At 46.0% G+C, this 8,711-nt stretch overlaps 1 protein-coding gene across 9 annotated transcripts in view; it reads right to left on the reverse strand.

Moving 5' to 3' along the window:
- CAMTA1 (calmodulin binding transcription activator 1) overlaps nt 1-8,711 on the reverse strand; it is an 894,875-nt gene that overhangs the window by 45,749 nt on the left and 840,415 nt on the right. The gene's annotated exons all lie outside the window — the stretch shown is intronic.

Consider the following 8,711-nt stretch of genomic DNA (forward strand, 5'->3'; position numbering starts at 1 on the left):
AATGGTTAACTGTGAGCCCCAAATTTGGCTGAACTTAGCAAACAAAGCAAAAAGGGAGGCAGGCAGTTTCAAGATCACTGTCAGTTGCTGTGCATAATATGGCTCTTCCAGGTACTAAGAGCTGAAAGAAATGTCTCCTACAGATGCTTATTCATAAGAAGGGCTGTGATGCAATGGACCTCAACATCCTTGCAATAAAGGCAATACTGGGGGACTTCCCTGGTGGCGCGGTGGTTAAGAATCCGCCTGACAATGCAGGCGACACGGGTTCAAGCCCTGATCCGGGAAGATCCCACATGCCGCCGAGCAACTAAGCCCGTGTGCCACAACTACTGAGCCTGCGCTCTAGAGCCCATGAGTCACAACTACTGAACCCACGAGCCACAACTACTGAGCCCGTGTGCCACAACTACTGAAGCCCACGTGCCACAACTACTGAAGCCCGCATGCCTAGAGCCCGTGCTCCACCAACAAGAGAAGCCACCACAATGAGAAGCCCGCACACTGCAACGAAGACCCAACACGGCCAAAAATAATCAATAAATAAAATAAATTTAAATAATTAAAAAAATAAAAGTAGGTGAGTTGAATGTTTTACATTTCTTGAAGGAAAAGCTTTCTCTAATTTAGTTGGTTCTTAACTGTTTATCATTAACTCTCAATGGATTTCTCTTCTGCAGCCCTTAACTTTCAAAAAGTCGCTTTACTGCAATAAAATAACCTGTTCTCTTCTTTGTTTGGAAATGAACACATCTGGAGTTAGCGATACGGCAGTGTCCTGTATAGGGCATTTCTTTCCACAATTCTTGACGGAAAGAGAGAAGCTGCCAATTTTTAAATCCATTTGACAATAAACACAATCAAGTCAGCTCCCTGTTTACAACGTGGATCCCTCCATATCTCCAGGCGCCCCCGGAGTGACTGCCCAGGCCTGCTGAGTGATACCCCTAGGCTGACATAAAACATACAGATGAAGGATATTTAAGGGAAACTGGACTTGGACTTCCCTTGTAAGAAAAGAACCCATACCCTTCTCACCCTTAATGTTCATGGGCTCCTAGACGGTGATGAAAGCTACAAATCCTTTCCCAGAAAAATACATACATACAAAGCTTTGCATGTAATTTCAGGAGACTCAGAGCCATGGGACATCTATGGATTCCAGGCTCAGAACCATTTCGTGAGGTAACATCTCAGCAGACCATAAAAACAGAATGTTGGGTTAAAGATGTTTTGGAGGGCCTCCCTGGTGGCACAGTAGTTGAGAGTCCGCCTGCTAATGCAGGGGACACGGGTTCGTGCCCCGGTCCGGGAGGATGCCACATGCCGCAGAGCGGCTGGGCCCGTGAGCCATGGCCGCTGGGCCTGCGCGTCCGGAGCCTGTGCTCCGCAATGGGAGAGGCCACAACAGTGAAAGGGGCCTGCGTCCCACAAAAAGAAAAAAAAAGATGTTTTGGAAACACTGGGTTAAACACCACTAAGTACATTTATATTTCTTTAACATATGACTTTTCTGAACCTTATTATTCTAATGTGCACTCTAAATTGCTGGGGAAAGCTAATGGTAGGTGTGTCTCCTAAACTTATCTGAACCTTTTTTTTTTTTTTTGTAGGGGGAGCTTCTTATAAGCATGTCCTGTAAGTAACTCCCACAGAAGAGTTTAGGAACTGAAAATAGTCCTAAAGAATACCATGATAGGGCTTCCCTGGTGGCACAGTGGTTGAGAATCTGCCTGCTAATGCAGGGGACACGGGTTCAAGCCCTGGTCTGGGAGGATCCCACACGCTGCGGAGCAACTGGGCCCGTGAGCCACAACTACTGAGCCTGCACGTCTGGAGCCTGTGCTCCGCAACAAGAGAGGCCGCAATAGTGAGTGGCCCCCGCTTGCCGCAACTAGAGAAAGCCCTCGCACAGAAACGAAGACCCAACACAGCAAAAATAAATAAAATAAATTAATAAACTCCTACCCCCAACATCTAAAAAAAAAAAAAAAAAAAGGATACCATGGTATAGACAGTCTCTGAGTTATGAAATTCCTGGTCCACTTTCATCAACCACAGACCCCAGTAAGGTTATTTAGGTTAATGGTGAATGTCCCCCAGGGACTAGTATGGGAAAGCGACCCCACATCTGTTCCCACCGTCTCCTTTCTTCCTTCTTAGGAGGCTCCTCCTCTTATTGCTTATGGTTCAGTTAATTTCTCCTCAGACAACCTTTGACACGTACACCACCACCTCTTTAACCCACATTCTCCTTCCCTTTTCATTGCTGTAACTCTTCGAGATACTAAGAAGGATTTCTCTCACTCTCTCGCTCTCTCCTTTGCTCAATTCAAGAATAAAAATATGATTGTAATTATCATGGATAATAATAATGGGTTATGTTATCGAGAAACTGAAGTTATTTACTCTCTCTGGGTTTATTCCTCTAAAAAGTGAGAGAGCTAGACTTTGTAATTTCAGAGAATCATTTTGGGTTCTACCCTGTGAAATGAGAATCTTCACCAAGAAGTTTCCCTTGACTGAAGTTATTTTACATATACATTTATTTCTATTCAAGCCGCATATTTAATATTCAATATTCAAATGTGAAGTTCACTTTTTTTCATTTGTTTTGGAACATGGAAGTGTAGGCTATGTATTTATACATCATGTAGATTAGGTAGTTCATTGTTTTACAGTTTATATGTGATATATGCATGCACACACATTATTTTGATTTTTTTCTCCTGCAAATTCAGAGTATCTATTATGGATTCAAAAGGTTTTTGTTCTCCGTCTAGCCTGGGAACCTACCCACCATTTGTTGCACTGTTTATCTGGGAAATATTATTCAACTGATTTATAAGCTTTTAGAACAGCATCAGCTTTAGGCTGGGCCCTTCCTCTTTTTTACATTATTAGATAAAACATCTTTCACACACACACACAAATGCCAGGGGCAATGATTCTGGCTAGAATGGAACGAATGGTTTCTTTCACTAGAAAAGACAAAAGCGTGTTTAAAGAAATTCTTTGTTGATGATTCCAAACCACAGAGTGAAATATTAAGGACTTGAATCATATTTTCTGAAAATGGTCCTAGGGACTGTTAGTCAGCACCCATTTAAAGGTCTGCTGAAAGGTAACGATTCTGGTGTGTCTTCATTTAAAATGGGACCGTGAAAATGAAAGCACAGAATGAGCCTTGTTATGAGCTTCTGCGGTTTCAGAACGAAGGGTGCTTTCTTTGGGAATATGAGAGTTAAGGGTGAAGATTAGCACAGTACACCTGCCCAGCATCCCTTTCCCGGTCCCTGGCCATGGCACCGTGCTTCTCATTTGGGAGATGCCCTATGCTCAGTTCAGGTGGTTCTCACCACAATTCTTGTCTCCAGGGGTGGGTGAGCCAGGTCTTTCTAATGAGAACACTACCCCTCCTTATTCAAGGGATTGGAAACATGAGTCAAGCTGGGCCAGTAAGGACAGAACATTTCCTGGAACTACTGGGAAAGAAGTGCTGTCTTCTTGGAGATATTTGCTAAACTGGCAAAATAAAAGCCTGGAGCTTTGAGCGGGTCATCTTGCTACTGCGTCAGGAACCCCTGCCTGAGAATAAAATCAACAGAGAGGAGAGGAGAGGAGAGCCAAGAGAGGGAGAGACAGGTTTCTAATGACATCACTTGAGCATCTGGAACCAGCTATACTTGAAGACAACACCAAAACTGGACTTCACGAGAGTCAATAAATTCTCTTTTTTACAGAAGCCAGCTTGAGTTGGGAGTTCTGTCACCTAAAGCTAAAGGAAGAGCCTACGGTGAATCCAACAACTGAAATGTGGATCCTTTTACTAAATAAATCCTGGTTAAATTCCGCTTCCACAGACACACACACACACGAATCAATATCATTAAACAGACCTTAGCGGTAGTACATAAGAATCATTCGAAGCTCTCTATAAAACATGGGATAAATTTTGGCAGAAATCAGCTGTCATGCTCATTTGAAACATTCTGATTACCCAAATAAATCAGAAACACAGACAAAGGTATAGTGAGCTCCTGCCTAGCTAGCGATCTGCTGGTGTGGAATTAAATACCTTCAGAAGTATCCTAACTCATTCACGCCTTAAGTTACTGCCAAATTGACTATCATAACAACAGATACATTCCACACAAGAGAATCATTACAGAACACTGCGATTTAAAGAGAATTATGAATTATCTGGTCCAGGGACTTTCGATAGGTTTTGACTGTGGCCCACAGAAAGAAACAGAACCCAGTACACACACACATACACGCGTGCACGCGCGTGCACACACACACACCCCTGAAACAAAATCTTCCCAAATTGATACTTGCCCATGCTATGAGCAGTGCATTCGGATTTTAATAACTGATGATGCTGACCACTAAGTTAATTTCCTGACCCACTACTAACAAGCTTAGAAAACAGGTAAGGCACTGATCCAGGACTGTAAGGTGAGTTACCTACGATTTCTCATTTACTTAGAGACAGAGCTAAAACAAAAACCTAGTACTCATCCTACCATGTTATATTCAAGCAAACAGTTGTTACCTATACACATTCCTAGACAGCAAGCTTCTGGCCAATCTTAAGAAATCCCGAAAGGCGACTAAAACCCTGCTATTCTACACTGACACAGGCCAAGACTTTTAGGGCCACTTCGAGACCACTTAAATGGAAACCCAAATCCCCTAGGACCTTGAATGGACCTGAATGGGAGATCCTGTGGAGTTTGTGTCTAAATTACCAACAGGGAGGACTGAACTGAATGCACGAGATAGGATCAGAGTCGGGTGTGCTTTAGAACTTTCTTGTTACATTCTTCTCACTCTATCCAAGGAGTAACACCACGCATATAATTGTTTTCTTAACTAACAGTATTTATGAAACTCCACCTCCCAGGTTCCATTATGCTAGGGGTAGTCGGGGAAGATACACCTTCAGTGCCACCCTGCACCGCAAAGAGCTGCTCATCTAATCTGGGGGATGAGGGGAAAGGGTTCATTAATGAGATCAGGTGTGAGTTAGGCTCAGAGAATAAGGAGGAAGAATTTTAAATGGAGAGCAGGAATGCAATACACGCTGAGTAGCTGCTGGTGGACGGGGGAAGGAGGACTAACAGAGTGGGATCAGATTTGGAGGGTGGTGAAAGTCAGAAGAAGAAAGGTGAAAAAACATAGACTAACTGGTCAATGTTGGTACTTGATACATGGTAATTTAATATATTTGGAGGCACTTATAACAAAGAAAAGTTGGTCTTTTGACTTCCGGACAATCCACTCAGGAAGGGTTAAGACCATCACTGATGACCTTCATGATCATGAGCTCCAGTGTCCTCAGGTGAGGGGTCACCCAGCAGGTTCCCAGGTGCTTCCTAAGTGTTCAACGTGACCAATGTTAACATGCAGTCTTTAAGGTAATCCAATGCACCGTGTCTAGACTTCTCCCACCATCACCCAAACTTCATTGATGGCTGTCAGAGTTTCCATGGAACATAAGAAAACGCATGGCGTGTGAGGTGTAATAAAGACAAAATTAAGCCTGTCACTTCCACAACTGCCAGAGAGCCTAGAAGGCAGTTCACGGCCTGCCTCTAGAAAGTGTGGAAGCCTTTCTGGAATGAATGTCGTTTACTAACATCATTCGTCCCCATTTCACCTTCCTGGACACTCATTATCCTTCTGCCTACTCCCTCTTTATTTCACCTATTCTCACTGCTTAATATGTATCTCTGTAAGTTCCCTTAAACCCCCTTTAAAAAAAAAAAGAAAAGTTAGGTGTACGCAAATAAACTACATCGCGTGTGAATGCCAAAAGCATTTTGGCAAAGGAATATATAACTGAAATAAACTCCCAAATATTCTGCTTATATAGTGTGACAAGACGCCACGGTTGATATTTAACAATGAAGACCTGGCACCACTCAGGTGGTGTCTTCGTCCAAAAACATCCATGGGATGCCAATATTAACCCACGTTAAGTCAGGCAGAGCAAAGCCCTTTACATGTGAGAAGATACAGCAGGCACACTCAAACAACTGGGAAAGGGATCGGGAAGTGAACGCTGCTAAGGAAGAATAAAGGACTTCCCGAAACCACTGCACCGGCTAAAGAATGGTGCCACGTTTAACAAAATGGTCTTTATTGCACCTTCTGGGTGAAACCTAAAGTTGAGCTTTAAATAAATGTAAAAATAATATGTAAAAATAAAATTTTCCTTAAACATTTTTAAAAGGCAGCCTACAAGTACGGTTCTGCAACGTCAGAAGTTCACAATGGCAAGGATCGAAAACATCAGAAAAATTATGACGGTTCCCAAAGGAAACTCTAGGTTACCAAAACGGACATTTCTGGAAGTGCCAGAAGGCGAGGGATCTTGAGCTGAGCATCTGAATTGTAGCCATCGATATGAGTCTCATACCTTTCACGCGGCAAACTTTCAAGGTCAACTGATTCTTTAACTTCACCATCTTTCTCGTGTGAAGTAAAAAATTTTCTGTGCCACCTGTTACCCATGTTTTCTAGGACAGCCCAACATGAACGTCCTGCAGCGGGGCCAGCTGCTGTTACAGGCATTCGGAAGGCCCAGCAGAGCTCTCCACAGAGAACCAAAGAAAATAATGTGTCTCTGCATGTCTATCACAAAAGCGGAAGAGTTACCAAAAAAAAAAAAAAAGAGCGGAAGAGTTAATAAGGATCCTTAAAGGATACAATGTTGGTATTAACTACTGCATTAAATACTATGTTTCCATTTAGGTTATTTGGAATACAATTAATTAGAATGCCTGGGTCCAGGTCCCTTAGGAATTCCAGGCAGTCCTCTGCTGTTTTCACCAATCGGAATTTATTGGGGAAATGCATACCCTGTAAGTAAATGCTATTTTCTAGAACATTAAACATTATTATTCCCGAAATCTAACACTAAGAAAAAGAGAAACATAAGCTTATTTGCTATCGTCTAATTTTGGTCTTAAAATAATAAATATATTTCTATAAACAAACACCATGGAAAGCGCTACTGCTTAACATATTTCTTTTTATCAGGTTCCCAAGCAACAGTTTCTCTACATGACAGATTCTGTAGGGAAACTCTCCAAACAATTCCTTTAGACAGAGAGAGAAGAGGACTCCTTTATATACAGCCAGCCATTTTACCGTATGTGACACAACTTTGGCGGATCACAATTTTTAAATTTCAGGTTTTGGCCTCACTGATGGGAAAAATATAATGCGTTCAAACAAACAAATACACGAGGCACTTCACAATTATCTGAGAGCACTTCTCATGTTTACCGTATCTGCTTTGCCAATTATATCAATATATTTCAGACTAACCAGTAGAAATCATACCAAGCAACGGTGGACAAAATCCAAAACAGGCTTTAAGACTGCCATCATTCCCTGGTGAAGTAATTGATGAGGAAGATTATTTGCAAGAGTACTATATTTTCGGAAATGTGATGGCTGCAGAAATCGACGAAGATTGAAAAATGGTCTCTAACATTTGACCACCATCAGGACCGCCCCGACACTGGGCCGTTACCTAGGAAACCAAAGCAGGAGAGATCTTACAAATGCAAGAAGGCCACGCGGAGCCTGGCTGGTGGAAGCAAAGGTCAATGTGCCTCTCCAGTCCCTGCTCTGAAATGAAGCAAAGCTCTCAGGAAGTTCTTCCAAACCTTTAGTCTCTGAACTCCACCAACTTTCCCCGCCGTGTTCTACGCACGGATTAACAAAACGTTCATTCACTCCATTGGCCTGCTAGGAAAAGGCAGCCTCCAACCGCCTTGTCCCGCAGAGGCGTCTGGGGCCGAGGGCCAGTCTGTCCCGGCCACTCTCCCCGCCAAGGGGGCACTTGTCCCTGCTCCACTCCCCTCGCCCTTCTCCCCGTGGAGCGGGCGCCCGGCCCCGCCCCTCTCCCCACGCCTGGCCGCGGGAGCGAGCACTCGATCCGAAAAGCCCGCCGCCCAGACGCGCCTCGCAAACGAAAACCAGCCGGCGGCCCCACGGGCGTCCGCGCCGCTCGCGCCGGCCACTCCCCGCACGCGCGTCCCCAGACCGCCACTCACCCAAACACTCCCACGAACTCGCGCGCACACGCGTGTTCTCACACCCACACCAGCCCCCGCCGCCTCGCAGCTACACGCGCGCGCGCTCCCGGCCTCGCTCCCCCCGCTCCCCCACTAGCTCCACGAACACGCGTGGTGCCACCCCCCTCACCCACACTCGCTCGGTAAACACGCCGGGCGCCACGCGCACTCGTGCCTCAAAACACACTCAGTCCCTGCGCTCTCTCCATCAGCTCACGCGCCCCCTCACCCTCCCACTCGCACCGTAAACACCCGTGTCCGCACCCCCGCTCCGCAAACACGCTCACGCCCTCCCCCTCGCTCCATCAACACGCGCTCCGCACGCTCAGCCAACACCCCCTCCTGCACGCTCGCCCCGTAAACACGCGCCGGGCCCCACGCACACTCGCGCGTCCAAACACTCCTCCCTCGCGTGAACACGCGCGCCCCTCCCACGACCCCCCGGCTCCTCCACAAACGCGCGTGTCCTCGCACCCGCTCCTCTGACACAGTGACTCCCCCCTCGCGTAAACAGGCGCGCCCCCGCCGCGGGCACGGGTGCTCCCCACGCCCCGGCCGCGGTGCGCGCCCGCCCCCGGCCCCGCCCCCGCGCGCCCGGCCGGCCCGCGCGCCCCC

Source organism: Aethalodelphis obliquidens, unplaced genomic scaffold (assembly GCF_003676395.1).
Source record: "Aethalodelphis obliquidens isolate GAN/ISIS:26980383/991018 unplaced genomic scaffold, ASM367639v1 scaffold9, whole genome shotgun sequence".
Lineage (NCBI taxonomy): Eukaryota > Metazoa > Chordata > Mammalia > Artiodactyla > Delphinidae > Aethalodelphis > Aethalodelphis obliquidens.